Source organism: Tupaia chinensis, unplaced genomic scaffold (assembly GCF_000334495.1).
Source record: "Tupaia chinensis unplaced genomic scaffold, TupChi_1.0 Scaffold144682_1, whole genome shotgun sequence".
NCBI classification, from domain to species: domain Eukaryota; kingdom Metazoa; phylum Chordata; class Mammalia; order Scandentia; family Tupaiidae; genus Tupaia; species Tupaia belangeri.
The window spans coordinates 3131707-3149249 of NW_006204543.1; the positions used below are offsets into that span (position 1 = coordinate 3131707).

At 49.3% G+C, this 17543-nt stretch overlaps 1 long non-coding RNA gene across 3 annotated transcripts in view; it reads right to left on the reverse strand.

Moving 5' to 3' along the window:
* Positions 1-451: 451 nt before the first annotated feature.
* The window catches only part of LOC106733743 (uncharacterized), a 78391-nt gene continuing 61299 nt past the window's right edge, over positions 452-17543 (reverse strand). For all 3 annotated transcript variants that reach the window (XR_003547652.1, XR_001369661.2, XR_001369662.2), the window contains 2 exons: positions 3312-3407; positions 452-729 (listed from right to left, as the gene is read on the reverse strand). This is a non-coding gene — a long non-coding RNA (uncharacterized LOC106733743). The remainder of the gene's footprint in view (positions 730-3311; positions 3408-17543) is intronic.

Here is a 17543-nt window from a genome sequence, read left to right on the forward strand (position 1 = left end):
TTTTTATTTATTTATTTATTTTTTGGAGAGGTTTTCGCTATAGGGCGCGTGCGCTTGCCAGACAGAGAGAGACAGACAGACAGAAAGCGAGAAATCACCCCCAGGGGGGATGCCCACGCCGCAATCCCTTCTCCTCCATTCTCCTCTCGGGATCTTGGGCACGCACGCACACGCGCCTGTGTGAGTTTAAGCCACGGGGTCCGGGACGCGAACCACGGTCGACTACGTGGGAGTCCAGCGACATAGCCATTACGCTAACTGCGGGTCCCTCTCATAGGCAGATTTTTATGTCATCAAATAAAGACCGACAGCACCATTTATGTGTTAGGTACGCGGCAGTGCTGTCACTGCTTTAACCAATGGCTTAACTCTGGCGACGGAGATCCATTTTCCACTATCATGCACAAAGCTGAGACTGGAGTCCCTGCCACTAGATCTTGGGGTGCTTTGGCAATCACTGTCTTGGAGGAAATGACAAAAAGTGGGACTTCTGGGTCAAAGGTACACTCATTTAGAGCATTCATCCCCACCGTCCCGTGCCCTGCCAAAAGCCTGAGCCAATTTATGTCACCACCAGCAGACCATGAAAGGGCCAAGCTCCAAGCTCCCGTCACTTCTGTTTCTCAGAGCACACTTGAGAAGATTCTTCCCCCATCTTTTGTTGACTGCACTCTTCTGTAGGTGCTTTTGCAGAGGTTCCATGCTGACTCCTTTGGCCTGCTTCCTTACCTATAATTGAGGGCAGTGCTATCAGGATTTACCACTCATCAAAATCAGAGTGAGCACGATCTCCTGGCCACGCTTCCCTGTCGGCTTGGTTACTGCTTGGACCCTCTTTAGGACAGATGCTGCAAGGCTAGAGTGTGGTCCGACCTTCCCCTGCCGAGTTTGCCATTGGCTAGGTAGACGTGGGGCTGGCACGGGCCTCAGTTTTCCTCCTAAACTGTCTCCTGCCATCTGGAAACTTGGCCAAGCTGGGGGGTTAGATTTTGCCTTGCTTCCCCTCTGCCGAGTAGACTGGTCTCTGGTGAAAGGTTGGGGGTGTGATGCCCCTTCCTACTCCTGACTGGGAAGGTTCTTCTGTTTTTAGGGGCTCTTGTGTTTACAAAGAGCCCCCTAGGTAATAAGACCCATAGCCTGAACCTCCTCTGCAAAGCTGCTCTCAGCACGTGACGGAACCTATCATAGGCTCCAGGAGACAAGATGCGGACACCTTTGGGGGCTTTTATTCTGCCTATCATGTTCTTTTGGGCCAAGATGCATCCAGGGGTGAGAGTCCCCCTTAGAGACAAGTCCAAGAAAAAACAAGGGAAAAAAGTCCCTCCTCTCCATCCCTTCTCCACACACTTCCCTCTTCCAGGGACCAGCTGGCCCAGACGTCCCTGCTGAGCCCTTCACCAGACTCGTGCCGCGGTGCATCCCATCAAGGTGAGGCTGGGCACTTGGCCCCTGGCACCTGCTGCCTCTGGAGAGCTGGGGACAGGCTGGTGCTTCCACCTCGAGCCCTGAGCTCCTGGTTTGTCTGCTCACTGCTGTTTCCTGAAGCAGAGCCAACGTGCCTGGGAAGATCCCATGGGCTCTGGGCTTTGGTCCAGTACATCCGTGAGAGAAGGCTCTGCCTTCCCTTTCAGGGGACCGTTCAAGGCTGGCATTAAAGTTCCAGTGCAATTATAAATATTCTAGCCGGGATCCCGGGAAGGCCAAAATGCTGCCCTGTCAATCATCCCTGACCCCTGGGACCCCGTATTAGGAGAAGCCACAGAATGAGAGTGGAAATGCCATTTTCTACCTAGTGTACCAGTGGCTACATTCGAATGCAGATGCCAGTGGGAGGATGCTCGTATTTGACACCAGGACCAGGACTGATGCAAGGTTTCTCACTCCCCTCTTCTCCCATCTACATCTCAGGGCAGCACGTGCAGGTACATGTGCCAAGGGCATGAGAAGGCCCCAATCCGACTCACTCAACTGCATGTCCAGGGCTGGACGGACCCGCCATGCCTGTGCTCAGAGGCAGCATAGCCTGGGTCTGCTCCCCACATACAGGCAGGAAGAGAGATTCCAGTAGGCCCTGAAGACCAAGCTCTTCCTAGGACGAAAGCAGGAAGTAGACGAGAGAAGTGAAACCCCAGGAGGGGCTCCTCTGAAGGATGGCAATGGGACACTTCCCAGTAAAATGCAGCCCAGTGAATATCCTGGCCTCTGCCCTCTCCGAGGTACTCAGCACCTGGCACCCGCTGCCTCTGGAGGGCTGGGAACAGGCTGGTACTTCCATCCCGAGCCCTGAGCATCTGGTCTGTCCGCTCTGCTGTGGAGCAGAATGGAGGACGGGGTTGGAAAGAAGCTGGGCTCATCTGCATGTTCCCTGGGCCTGCCTCTTGGTCCCGGGAATGGAAGGGTCACACTGCTGACTCACAGGCTTGTGGGCTCAGGCGTCTCGGCGAGCAGGTGTCTGGCTGCTGGCAGTGCCAGCTCGCCGTGCCTGCCGGGGAGAGACAGACAACCAGAGGGGGCCACGCAGCCTGAGGCCTGCCACGGCAGAGCCCCCATGGGACCTGGTCTACATGGCTGGGGTGAATTGCTCCGTGGTGTGTCCCAAGAGTCAAAGGACCGTACAGACTTTTCTGCACCAATATTTCTGTGTCAAGATTTCTGGCCTGGGTTCGGGGAACACAGATGGTAGCTCGTGTCTAATGGATCATCAAGATTATGTCCAGGAAGTTCTCCTTGACGCCCAGGACAGAATTAGAGGTCCTGCCTGTGCCTCTTTGCCTGCCCATACTACATGGACATCATCTTCCATTTGTCTGTCTCTCCTAAAACACTGAATTCTTGGAGGCCGGGCACGACTCTTCCCCATGATCTCCCCAGCCACGTGTAGGATGTCACACAATAGGGATTCACTTGTAGCTGTCGATGAATATTGAACGATTAAAATAGCCATGCTACCCCACCCCGCCCCAGGCGGAGTCCCTGGCGCAGGCTGGCACTTCCACATCAACACCGTGGGCATTCGTTTCACTGTGGCCTTGGCTCCCACAGCTGAGCCCAGCCGACAATGTGGGCACAAGAGCCCCTGGGAAGGAAGCAACAGTCATCCAAAGGCCCTTGGAGGGGCAGCCTTCAACACCGTCTAGGCTGCCCTTGCCGGCCTCGAGCGTCTGAGGCTGGTTCCTTTCAGGACAACCCGTCAGAGTCTGTATAGACAGTCTGTCTTCTGCAAGTTCTTCCTGGGTCTTAGTTACTGCATTGCTAATGGACATACCCAAAATGGAGTGGCTTATAAAGAAATAGAGGTTTATCTGACTTACGGTTCTGGTGACTGGGAAGTCTGGAGGCAGATGGATGGTGCCACCATACGGAGGAGCTGACATCATGACACGGGACAGAAGTGGCAAGGATGACAGCTGTGTGGAGAGAGAGACCGTAACAACCTATTCTCTGTGGGATCTCTTCTCAGGAGAGCTGGAACTCGCCCAGTCTCTCACGAGGCAGCACTAACACACTCTCGAGGCCAGTGTCCCCACGACTCAGTTGTCATGGTACAGTTATCACACAGTAGGACAGAATTCCAAAACGTGAACGTCTGGGGGACAGACCCTTCTCCAGCTCATCACACCTGACTCCCATACTCGGACCTGGTCAGCTTAGGCTTCCTCATGGGGACGCCCTAGGACCCGCTCAACCAAAGAGGGCAGAGTTCTTGAACTTCTCCTGATTGTTGGAGACAGCCGAACTGTGCGTCAATGACTGCCCTGACCTCGGAGGCTCAGCCAGCCTGCTGGCCAGACCACACCTGCCCCTGGCTGCCACCCCCTCCCCCGTCTGACCCGCCCCTGCTCTGTGATGCCGACACTCCACCCTTTCATCCAAGAAGCAGGTGTTTGCGGCTTCCATCTTACAGGGACGGGAATGAGCGAGTGAAGATTCCCTGGGGAGAGCCCAGCCTGGCCTCCTAACATCCTACCCAGCCTTGTTGCTTCATGGGATCTTCCTGACTCCCTCCCACTCTCCCCCACCTTCCTGGCACTGACCTCTCTCTGGCGGTACGCTATCCCCACGGGCACTCACCACTGACCACTCGCCACCCCGAGCTTTCAGTCAACACTCAGGGCTGGTTCCGTGTTCTCCCAAAACCCCTTCTCAGTCCCACCCTGAACTGGCCCTGCAGTGGAGGAGGGAGCACCTGGGTCCTAGGGCAGACATGGTCCAGGCAGGTGACGAATCCCTGGGACTGGAGGACACTCACTGACAAGATGCCAGGGAGGTCGATATGCAGGCTGTCTACCAGATCTGCCTTCCCTGTGCTTCAGCTAAGCACCCTTTTACCCCTACTCGGACTGGAATTCTCAAGTTCTCCTCATTCTGTTGTTTTACTTTACTCATAACTTGGATAAGAAAGTTATGGGGAGGGAGTAGTGTGGGTTTGGCTAGCAGAAGCTTTTCAGCAAAAAACTGACGTGACCAGAGTGTCAGTCTGGGAGGGGAGGATCATAATTCCAGCTGCGGGAGTGACCGCATGGAAAGGACAGTTGAAAACATAAACCGACGAATGCTCAAGGGGAGGGTCCTCGGGCTGGCCCTTCTGCCTGGAATGCTGCTCTAGCTGTCCACTGTTGGGTGACAAACGATCTCAAAGCTTAGTGACTTAAATCACCACCACCATTTCAGTGTGAGCGGTCACAGAGCTGAGGGTTAGCTCAGGTAGTCAGAGCACACAGAGGCTTCAGAGGCTCACGAGAGAGATAGAGAGATAGATAGGTAGAGAGAGAGAGAGAGAGAAAGCAAGAAAGCAAGTTGCCAGGTCTGGGACTCAAACTGTGGTCGGCCATGTGGGAACCCAGCGTTTTTAACCAACATACCACCTGCCAGCCCCTGAAATGGAGTTTTTTCAAAACCAAATTGTACTAGTCTTGGCAAAAATATTGTGAGCATTTCCTCTATAGGGTTGTCGGAAAAGCCACAATGCATTTTTGTGTAGGAAAACAGAAAAAAATCATTACTTTTCCAATGACTATGACGACTGTCACTGGAGGAAGTGGGTGTCTCCAGTAAGTCACGAGATCTGAAGCCTGCCCAGTTCGGTCTCCGAGAGCTGTGACCGCTGAGCTGGGCCCTATCTTCCCCACAGGAAACTGCCGGGTAGTTTCACCTCCCTCGTGGGCACCCAGGGACCCTCTGAGCTTTCTGCACAGACCGAGGTACTTCCTGGGACCTGCCACTGCTCTCGATTGGACTAGCCTCCATTGTAGCAATTAGTCACCCTAGCTGTACCAAACCAAAGTCGCCAACAATCACACACTCTTAAAACAAGGCTGAGCCAACAGTGTATTCCTATCAAATTGGGAACATTTTTCCAAATATTTATAAAATGGCTCAATGCCTGGGGGCTGGCAGGTGGCCTGGTGGTTAAGGCTCTGGACTCCCACATGGCCGACCACAGTTCAAGGTCCAGATGTGGTGGCTTTCTTACTTTCCCTCTCTGTCTCTTTATGATCAAATTTTAAAAATAATTATAGTAAATAAAATTAAATAGTTCCTTTAAAAAAAAAACGGCTCAGTGCCACCCAACAGAGATATTCGGACATTTCTGACAGAAGGAAGAGTCACTGATCTCCGGGGGACAAGAACTGTTGGAAGTAGTTTCCTTCCGGCCGGCACTGAGGTCTGGTGGCTAAGGAAGCCAGAGTCCACACGGCCAACTGCCTGGCCTCAACCCCAGCCCTGGAGGCTTGGAAAACGCCCCGGGTGCATGTGGGTGTGTGACCGAAATCCCGAGAGGATGGAAAAATGGAGAAGGGATTGTGGCATGATCTCACCCCATAGGGGTGTTTTTCCTTCTCTGAGTCTGTTTCTCTGACAAGTGCACACACAGTCTGGCAAATATATATATAAAAAAAAAGAAAGAAAGAAAGAAAGAAAGAAAAAGAAACTTAAGAAAAAATTTGTTCCTTTCCATCTTAGAATTTCACCCCTTGGACTTTGGTCCAAGAAAAATTCATTTAAAGATGCTCGACAAACTATCTCATGAAGCAAAACGCTGGCAACAACTAAGTGTTCAAATAGTAGTTGGTTAAATAGATTACGCTTAATTCACTTGCTGGAACATTCTGTAGCCATTAAGAAACAATATTTCTGAGAGCTCTATGCTAGCACAAGGGCAGGCCTACAATAAACCACCCTCTGTAAATCAAACACGATTCAGAGTGTGTAAATGACAGGAAGCGGTATGACCCCGATTTTGTTTAAGAATTACATACGTGCAGAGAAAAGACTGGGATTCAGCTCTACAAAAGTTTAATAGTGGTGTCTGAGTGTGAGGTTATAGGCAGTTAAAATTGTTTTCTCTATGCTTTTCTGCCTTTTCAAAAAAGAACATACAGTACTTTTGTAATCAGGGAAAAAAAAGTACTTTTTTGAAAAGACCTAGCAGTTGCTTCTATAACTAGGTAGGTGATTAACAAAGTAGAAAAAGATGTTTTTCTGGAAAAGAAAGAAAGAATTTATGATAAAGGTCTTGGTATAGGACTGCTCACACTTTCTAGGAAGTGTGACACGCTAGAGCAGTCTGGACGGCCGCAGAAGTGCGATCTCTGAAGTGTGAAATCTCACACATGCCCACGCCTGTGTGGACCCTGGTGGCACACGGGGACTTGCAGTCATCGGGCTGCAACTGTGACAGACCCACGGGCGGCAGGGTGCTGAGCTGTCTCTCAGGTCCTGCCTCGGACCTCCTGCGTGACAAGCAACGCATCGTCAGCCTCTGCAAGCTCCTCGGGTCCCTCGGAGGTACGGAAATCCACTGACATGGACAGGGTGACCGAGGGCAGACGTGGAGGGAGATAAAAGCTACACATAAGACGGCTTTAGACAGGAGCCCAGCCAGTGGGATGGTGGTACCATACAGCTGTTTCCAATGGACGCGTGGGCTTCCCGGGGTTGCGTTTCCATAGCCCTCTTGTGGGACATGGCCGTGGGCACCCAGGGACCCGCTGAGCTTTCTGCACAGGCTGAAGGCGCCGCCTAGGACCCGCCACTGCTCCCGATCAGGCAAGCCTCCATTGCAGGAATAGTCACCATAACGCCGTAAAGCTGTCTGCCTTGGGTCGTGTACCACACAGTGGTGACAGGCTCGTAAGACCCAACTTCCTGTGGACACTGAATGCCCGCCCTGAGGCCTGCACGGTTGGTATTCAGGCCTTCCCTAACCTGCGGAGGAGCCAGGGGCCTCGATCTTGTCTGTAAAGCACTCTAGGTCCAGTGAGGAACCAAGGAGTGCCAGGGAAACTGTGTTCTGAAAGTAGCCCAGACAAGCACATGGTAGATAGTTAATAAATATTTGACGATCAGTGATGGCCGAGTGGAGGGCAAGGTCCATCCCTGGCCCTTAGAGGCACATCGAACCGAATGAAGACGAAAACTGCTTATTTGTATACAGAAAAGATTTCCCTTAATCCCAGCTATTAAAGTAACAGGAGACCATCCACAGTATTAAATAATTGAATACCCAGTCTTACATATATTTATCTTAATGTGCTTGTGGGGGAGAAAGTGGACTCAGCTAGAGGAAGACGAGAACGGAGACTCAGCAGGACTAGAGGGAAACCTGGCCGGTTCTGAGTTTAGAGATGAGCGACCCAGGATGCTTTTGACTGTGGATCCTGCCTGTGAACGTAACTGCACCTCCCCAGCTGCCAGCCAAGATGGGGTCGTTTACAGCAATTACAAGAGAAAAGAGAAGGAAAGCGCTTCATTAATCCAGTCACACACGGCCTTCGTGCCAACACACCGGGAGGAGCCAACCAGACCAGCACGCGGCTTCAGGCTTAGGGCCTGATCTGGCCACTCACCAGCTTAGTGACTGGGTCAGGTGCGTCCTCCACGCTTCAGCTGCCGAAGCGTGAGCGCGCCCATCCCACAGAGCTGCGGCAGGACTCCGTCAGGCCATGCCCTTACACACGGCGACACTGGCCCACGTTGTGGTAGGTGCTAACCATGGTCGTTTCCTATCAGAAATGCGTTTTCACCTGTGGTTCGAGCCCTAGACCTGGCAGCTTGCTTTCTCACGTTCCCTCTCTCTCTTTCTCTCTCAGGTGAGTGCATGTACACTATAGCAAAGTAAAAGATAATAATAAATTAAACACATTTTTTTACAATTTTTATTTATTATTTAAAAAATTTTCTATAGAGCATTTTATTTGTTATTATTATTTTTAAAATTTTTACCAGAGACAGAGAGAGAGAGAAAGTGAGAAAGTAAGCCACCGGGTCCAGGACTTGAACTGTGGTCAGTCATGTGGGAGTCCAGCACCTTAACCACTATGCTACCTGGTGGTGCCCAAACACATGATTCTTAAAAAAGAAAAAACGAAAGAAAAGAGACGTGTTTCCTGAACTTTCCTCTGTCTTACTCCGTTTTACGTTGCTAACAGAAATACTTGAGCACGGTGCTTCTATGAAGAAGCAGTCTTGGTTCTAGTGACTGGAAAGTCTGAAGTCCTAGTTCCGCGGCGTGGCCGAGGGAAGCAGAGGATGGCAGGTGCTCACAGGAAGAGAGAGCTCCTGACTTAGCTCTTACGTAGCTACGCCCGCCCAGAACCAGCCCTGCCTCGGGAGAGCTAGGACTCCCTGAGTCTACTCGTGAGATCATTGACCAGGACGCCATGGCCACAACTCGATCACCGCCCATAAGGCCTTGCCCTAGGGCACCATGAAGGAGTTATGTTTTCATTTAACACCTACACAATACAGAGACTACAGTCAAGTCCTGCTGCGTGAATTTCTGGGAGACACTTCAATAACAGTGTTGTCTAAACCATGGGTCCACCCTGGTCACCACCATTACTCTGCGTGCAGCAACCTGTTTGAGGCAGGAGTCTAACAGACGTTTGTAGGGCCTACGTGTTTTCCCAGATGCTTTCTCGGGGTATCACTGAATATGGTCCTTTCTCCTCTGTCCTTCCCGTGAGGAGGCGGCAAATCTGAAGTGTTGGTGTGACTCAGATGAGCATTTTCTATCCATGAGACTTGGCAGACAGTGTGTCCTGAGCATCGGATCACAGCAGGAGGGGTACTGCGTCAGGACGACCTTTTACTAGTGATGCTGGGATTGCACACTGGGTTCAAGGGGGAGGGCTTGCTGGACCCCTTCCCTGCAAAGGAAGCTTTTGCCTCCTTGGAACTACCAGTCAGCCGTGGGGTGACAACTGGTACCCCGTGAATACATAGTTCATCATCGGCTTCTCACTGGAAGGGGTTTAGCCTCCACGGATGGTCTTTGCTTGAATCAATGATCCCAGAGGGTTCGCAAAATGCCAATCTTCTAGTCCTGTCATTCTTCATGAATTATCTTGCACTCTTCTGTAAAAAGCGCTCTCCCTCATCAACTGGGCTGTTTGGTTACCCTGAAATATATTGCTCCTAGTGAAGAGACAAGCCACGCATGCAGATTCTGTTCCCTTAAATAACCCATTGCCAAGTAAGTTATTGGTAAACAGCAGCCTACTTAAATAGTGAAGCTTGTAAAAGGTTTGTCTCTATCCTCTGGCCCTAATAACGTCTTAGCATGAGCCTGGGAAGGGGTTGGGAGTGGGAGTGTGTGACTATGCCCCACACTGCTTAGTGCAAATCACACCTCTGACCTCACCCCTACTGTTCCTCAGGTTCCTTCTCTGGCTGGCTAATCCTAAATGTAAGATAAAACGCTGTTCTTGGGGTGCAGACCTGGGTAATATAATTTAGGAGCTGGGCGCTAACTCCCTCTGTAATTGGAAGTCTCTCGTAATAACACGGTTTTCCGATGCTTCCTTAGGAGAAGTATTAATTCGGCTGACGGAATCCAGTGTCGTTTATTTTTCTCTTTGCCTGAAAATTTTATTTTAAGCATTCTAATGAGAACTCTTAATTCCAAAACCTCAAATCAGAGTAAATAACTCCCCTTCCTCCCACTGACTACACCATTTACATGTGGCCGGGCCTGCCAAGAGCATTAAACCTCCACTCGGCCCAGCCAAGCAACGCATTCTGCACCGAGCTCTCGAACGTGCCCCAAGTCCAGCCCTACTTGCTGCTCCTCCATCCCGGCAGCCGCCTCCGTGCCCTTGGATTCTCTCCTGTCTCTAGATTTTCCTATGCCCTCAGTGAGCTTAGCATGGCGACAGTGTCCTACCCTCCCTGTGACCCCCCACCGAGCTGCAACATAAGCCTCCACCTAATTGCCGCTCTGAGCTCTGCGTCTCAGCAGAACTTGACCTCTTCTTGGGTCCCTCTCTTAAAGCAACTGTCTGTGTTTTTCATTATGTTTGCCAAGACATACTAGCGTGAGTTTTCCCGGATGAAGCCCATTTTGTGACTTACTCTTCCAACCTCTGAGACAGCAGGTTCAAGAATGCAGACTTTGGGGAGACAGGAGGGGGGTGGTTGGTCTAGAAGCCTTCAGCCAGGACCACTGAGCTAATCGCATTGTCTGGTACTGCACGAGGACTGCCCCTTTAAGAAGTGGACAGACTCTGGTTTCAACATTAAACCTCACTTGGAAGTTCAAGCCGTGGTGGGAACACACATGGCCTGCCCAGAGGGCCACCCGGCCTTGTCGTGGGCTGTTCTCCCCGGCTGTCATCCTCAAACCCACCCACGCAGACACACACGTCCTCTTAAACATTGGAGTTTCGAAGTCTCCACACCCTGCAAAGGAAGCTGAAAGCCAAGTTGGGGGCCCCTTAGGCTCCTGGCCAGGACTGGACAGGGAGAAGGGCCTCCCACGCAGCCCGGCTTTGCAGGACACCATGCCAGTGAGAATTCCTTCACGATCAGCATGACAGTGTCATCTCTGCGGCTCTGCTAATCCTTCTCCTAAAAATAAAAGCACTCATGAGACAGGAGAAAGGGGGAAGCTCAGTGATAAGAATGCTAATCAGAAGGAAGGGAGGAGTTTTCTAGCATTTAGCTTTGCTAGCAAAAAAAAAAAAAAAAAAAAAAAAAAAAAAAGAAAAGAAAGAAAAGAAAAGAAAAAAATAAGCCATCTATAAAAGCACTGGAAGGTGGTTTCTTGCATGCGGCCTGGGGCTTTTGCCAGGGGACAGATCTCTCTCCCTCCACTTGGTTTCCTCCAGGCTCTTTTCTTGTGCGTTCTCCTTTTCTCTTTCTCCCTTTCTCTTTTAGATGAGACCTCTCACCTGGGAGCCATTTGTGGGAAGCCTGGCTGTCAGCACTGGGCAGGCCCTGGGAACCGACGAGCAGCCCTGCGCTATTTGGGGTTGCGGTGGGGAGACCCCACCTCAGCCTGGGGGCGTCCTGCAGCCGTCCTGTGCAGAGCTCCCTGATGCTTTTCCTGTCTGCCTCTGCCTTGCCCTGGCCTCGCCCCAGTGCAAGCCCCTTTCCTTGGAGGGATGCCTAAGGGGTCACGGGCAAGCTGCCTCCTGGCACTCCCCCCTCCTGCCTAGTTTTTGACAGGGCCGACCCAGGGTGGCCTTCTCCCTGCTCTGTCCAGAAGCATGACCCCAGTGTCTTTGTAAATAAAACGCCATCATCTCAAGGGGCCTGCCTGCTGTGGAGAAAGGAATAACTAAATCAATATGTAAATAAATCCACAAGAGCAAGGGTGTGCCGGGACTCTGAAAAACTGTGATAAAGCATTTTAGGAGACGCGTCTTGCTGGATTTCTGGGGAGTCCTGATTGAAGGGCTGTGATTCCAGCCGCGGCTGCGGGAGGGAGAAAGTGAGCCGTGACGGAAATCCCCTTGAGGATTGATCTGACTTAAATATATTCCAGGAGCCCATCTAATTGCTGCTTCAGTCTCAGCTTTGACTCCCTTTCTCTCAGTTCCCTGAATTTCAAGTAGTTTTTATTAAGGGCCCTTGCGCTTCCCTCACTCGGTTCTGTTGAGAATCTTTCTGGATTCATGACAACTCTTCTGAGAGCACACACCTGGGAATTCTGTCCTTGGCCAAAGGAAGAATCGAATATTCCCTACCCAAGAGACACACCCTGGGGACTCCCAGAGGAAAGGCAGTTACGGTTGCTTTGAGCAGGAAGTACAGGTGGCAGGCTCCTGCAGTCCACGTGGACCCAGAACCACATTGCCACTGGGGTAGGTCCAGGAAGAGATGGGAGGACCTCCAGCCTCGTGGATCCTGGCGCACTGATGGCCAGCACAGAAGGCCACAGACACTGACCACTGGGATCTGACTACAAGATGTTCTTGCAAGTTCCCAGCCCTCTACGCCTGCTGCCAGGCCCTCTGCATTACACATCGGGTTCTTTCTCCTCTCTATTTCCCTCCTCCCCCATCTCTTCTTCTTCTGGAAAATCTCAAGCATATAGAAAAGTAAGAGAAGAGTAAAACAAGGCCCCGTACGCCCACCACCCAGCTCCCATGGTGAGAAGCTCACGACCAGTCTGGTTTCAGTTAGTGTCCACCCACCTTGACCTCCACTGCTCACCTCTTGTACCTGGGGATTCTGAAGCAAATTTAATTTAATCTGATTATTTCAGCACATATGAGGGAGGTCTCCAAAGGGTTCATGGGAAAATGCATATTGTGATAAAACTAGGCATGGATTTTAATTTTTTATTTTTGGCACCAAAATGTTAGGCTGTCAGAAAAGTCGTTATGTATTGTATTTTTTTTTTTCTATGCAAAATACGTCACCACTCTCCCAACAACCCAATATATTTGTACTTTAATTCAGTTTCTTTTTTTTTTTTTAGAGATTTTCACTGTAGGGTGCGTGTACTCGCCAGAAAGACAGAGAGAGACAGAGAGACAGAAAGCGAGAAATCACCCCCCAGGGGGGATGGCCATGCCGCAATCCCTTCTCCTCCATTCTCCTCTCAGGATCTTGGGCACGCACACACACACACCCAGCGTGAGTTTAAGCCCCCGGGTCCAGGACTCAAACCGCAGTCGACTATGTGGGAGTCCAGCGACAGCCATTGCGCCAACTGCTGGTCCCTTTAATTCAGTTTCTTAAAACAACTTTTTTGAGATCCCCTTACATTGCTAAAAGGAATCTCTTTTTTTGATACAACGATTTCATTATTGCATCTAATAGTAGTAATACTAACACCTAATGTCATCAAATATCTGGTCAGTGTTAAAATTTCCTCAGTGTGTCTATTTTTGTATTTATGTCCAAGTCAGGACCCAAATAGCATCCATATATTCTAATCGGTTTATGTGGCTAGAAGTCTTTTTCTCATGTAGGTTCTCAATTTACTTACTGTAGAAACTGTATTATATGAACCACAGATTCCCCCAAAGACCAAATTTTGCTAGTTGCATCCCTGTGGATTGTTTAGTCTGTCCCTCTCTCCCCTGAATTCCCTTTAAATCGGTAGTTGGGAAAGAGCTTCCTTGAATTCAGATCTGAATTCCTGGTGGTGGTGTGTCCTCCCCCCAGGGAGCCCCTAACACAGTCTGTGTCATCGAGATCTGTTACTTCCTCTTTCATTCCGAGATCACAAGTCTATCATTCCATCCTCACATATCAGTGAGGCTGTTTCTGTTAGGGACATTTCCTCCCCCGATCAGCTCGTCACCTTGTGGTCATTTGTCCCTTAGAAGTCTTCGGCCACCTAGCCAAAATGTGAAAGTGTGTCATGACCAGAGTCCACAGGTGAAACACAATTGTATTTTATATATATATATATATATATAGTTTTTTTTTTCCTAGGGCACATGCATTTACCAGAGACGGACAGAGAGAGGGAAAGTGAGAAATCAGCCCCTGGGGGATGCCCCTAGCACAGCCCCTGCTCTCAGGATTGGGGCATGTATATACACATGGTTGGCCTGATTTTCAAGCTGCCAGGTCCGAGGCTCAAACCGTGGTCAACCCTATGGGAGTCCAGTGTCTTCATGGGACTCTGGGCATGCATGTACACACACACACACACACCGGGTCTGGGACTCAAACCATCCAGTTGGTCGTGTAGCACCCAGCTGCCTTAACCCCCCTACTACCCGCTGGCCCCAAAGGTGACTTTATTAGATGTAATTAAGTCAAAGATTCTGAGATGCAGAGGTGATCCCGGATCATGTGGGCACACTCAGCGTTCATCACCAGGGTCCTGATGAGTGAGAGAGGGCAGTACCAGAGCCAGGAAGATCTGAGGATGCCATGCCATTGGCTCTGAAGACAGAGGAGGGGAACTATGTACTATGTACCAAGGAATGCTGGTGGCTTCCAGAAACTGGAAGAGCCCAGGAGACAGGTTTTCCCCTAGAGCCTCCTGCCAAGGAGGAACGCGGCCTGGCTGACATCTCCATGTCAGCACAGTGAGAGCCACTGCAGACTTCTGCTCTCTGGACCGGTAAGACAATAGACTGGGTTGCTTAAGCCACCATGCTTTTAGTAAACATTTACAGCAGAAGCAGGAAACAAATACACAAGAGAAAACCTGCTCCCAGCACTCTTGGGAGACCCTCGCCCAAGCTTTCAGAGCCACAGCTCGGCCTGCGGTTGACGGAGCCTCTGGAGCCCCAGCAGCTGGACTCTGTGCAACTTGCCAGTGGGCCCCAAGCCCAGAGTGACTATGGTGGGTGCTCGTGATCCTCCGAGTTCCAACCCTCTGCCCACTGCCCATCAGTCTTAAACCACTAGAGTCCTTGAACCAGCGCACGGTATCTTCCTTCGTCACTGCCGTGTGCAGCACGTGGTTGACGTTACCAGGTAACAGGAAAAGGGAAGAAGGAATGAGGGAACGCGTGCCATGAGGAATTACCCGAGTAGATATCTGTAGCTGCTGACTTACCGAACACCTCCAGCAAGAAACGCGCTAACCTGAGTTAAGCACGGTTAAAAACTCAGACAGATCAGCAAACGGATGTAGGGGGAAAAGCATTTAGTGCTTTGCCCACTCACAGTTCCGTCAGGTGCAAACACAATCTGTGTGCTTCTCCTTAGTTGGCTGGTTCTTTTGATTCCTTCTGCTGTGTGTGCGTGCTGTGCGTGTGTGCCTGCAGAGGGGTTTTCTGTCAGTGCATGGATCTTTCTCCCCTGGGCACCTGCTTCCTCCAGCTTATTCAAATTTCACTCATTTTAAAAGAAAAGTAGCATGATTTTCTAAGCGGGGATGTTCAGGGGACTAGAATAAACAAACAACTCCCATTTTAGTGACCAGAAAATAGTTGGATTCATTCTCACGTATTCCGACCTTGCAGTGAGTAACAGCTATGCGAGCACTTAGTTTGGGCTGCCATCAAACGCCATTTTGGATGAAAGCCAGACAGAAAATCCCATTTTAATAAAAATAAGCAGATATCACCTAATACCAATAATCGGTTTCTACAAAACAGAGGCTCTACCCCCACTATTAAAAGTGAGAATCACGCATTCCACATAACCTGAAACTCTATGGTACTTTCTTAAAGCATAACTGAAGCATGGTGAGATTTCTTTATGTAACAACCATGTTTGCACATACATTGCTTAAAATATCTTCCCAATCACCAATCCAAACCACAAAGTTTACATCAAAATGAGGCTAACTCATAAATAAAAATCTAAACTTATGAATCTTTTGGAAGAAAATATAGAGTAAATATCTGTGACTTTGGATTAAGATTTATTATATATGATACCAAAGCCACAATCTATAAAAGAAAAAATATTGGTAAATTAGACTGCATAAAATTAAGAATGTCTGCTCTTCCAAAGAAACTGTTACGAAAATGAAGAGGTAAGTTGCAAACTGAGGGGAAATATTTGCCAATTACCTATCCGATAAAGGGAATGATTCAAGAAAATGAAGGAATTTTCAAAAAGTTTATGGGAAATGTATATTATGAAAAAATATGCATAGATTTCAAATTTTTCTTCCATTTTTGCTATAATGCACATGAACTCATCCAAGAGAAACAGAGACAGACAGAGAGAAAATGAGAAAACACCCTCCAGGGACAATGGTCGCACCATAACCCCTTTTCCTGCATTTTCCTTTTGAACCTTGGGCACGCATGCACACACATCCAGTGCTTTTCAAGCCTCTGCGTTTGGAACTAAAACTGGGCAGCTGCCATGTGGGATCCAGCTGCCTTAACCACCACACCACCGGCTGGCCCCCAGTTTTTTTTTTTTTTCTTTTGGACCAAGATAAATTCATAATTCGATTTCATTTTTCCATGGACTCTTTCTAGTCTCTTCATATATAGAACTTTTAAAACTAAAATTAGAAAATAAATAACCTAACAAAAATGGGCAAAATGTTTAAACAGAGACTTGATCAAATAGACTCATGAATGCCAAATGAACAAATAAGGATTCATTATCATTAGTGATTAAAGAAACTACACGATGCAGAAGGCTCACATTTCAGGACTGGCAGATGCGTGATGGTTATGTTGCTGGACTCTCACATGGCTGACCATGGTTTCAGGCCCGGACCTGGCATCTTGAAACTCACACCGGGTGCTTGTACGTGTGTTCCCAAAATCCCGAGAGGAGAATGGAGAGAGCATTGCGGCATGGCCACCCCCGTAGGGAGAAATTTCTTGCTTTCTGTCTCTCTGTCTGTCTCTCTGGCAAACACACACACCCTTTAGCAAAAATTTATCTCCAAACAAACAAACAAATAGCTAACATGAGAAAGAAGGACGCTGACAATTCCAAGAGCTGGTGAGGGTGTGGAGCAACAGAAACTCTCATTCCTTGACGGTGGGAATGAAAACGCACAGCAGTTGAGAAGAGTTTGGCAGTCTCTCAAAAAGCTACACATACAGTAATTACGGGACCCTGCCATCCGTCTCCTAGACAGTTACCCCAATGAACGAAACTTTATGCTCACACAAAAACCTGTGAGTCAGTATTTATAGTGGTCTGTTCATAAGAATCAAAATCCGGGAACAACTCGAATGCTCCCCAGCTGGGGAAGGGGCAAACGGACTGGAATGTCATCAGCCACCGAAAGGCCAAGTGTGACAGGGACAGCAACACCAAGGAATCGCCATGCGTCTAGTAAGGGAAAGAAGCCAGGCCCCAAAGGCTACCTCTGGTATGATTTTATTTATGTGCCACCCAGAAAAGGTAGGACTAAGGGAACAGAAAACACGTCAGAGGTTGCCAGGGACCAGGGTTGGAGAGAGGCATTGGCCACAGACGGGCACAGGAGAATTTTGGGGCGGGGAAAGTATTCCACATCTTGATTACAGTGGCAGTTATGTGACCGTCAAAATTTGCAGAACTGTGTACTTTTTAAAAGGGTACACTTCGCTGAATGCCAATGACACTTCAAACGATAGCGATGACACGGATGAGAGCCAGCAGCCTTGGCTGCCAGAGTGTGTATTCCCGTGACCCTGTGGGGATGGGGTGTGCTTTTCTAAATGGCGACACGTGAATCTGCCATCCTGCCGTTTGTATTTAGAAGGGAAGTTCAGGCTTTTCTGTGTGTGATTGTGTTGAAATGTTGAATTGAGGTTTGGGTATGCAAATACCATTATTCCTAAGTAAACATCAGCTAAAAAGATATTGACGAATACCTATGCTCCATAAAGTTTGGATGTTCAAAACCGAAAGGAATTCCACAGGAAGAGGGAAGGGAA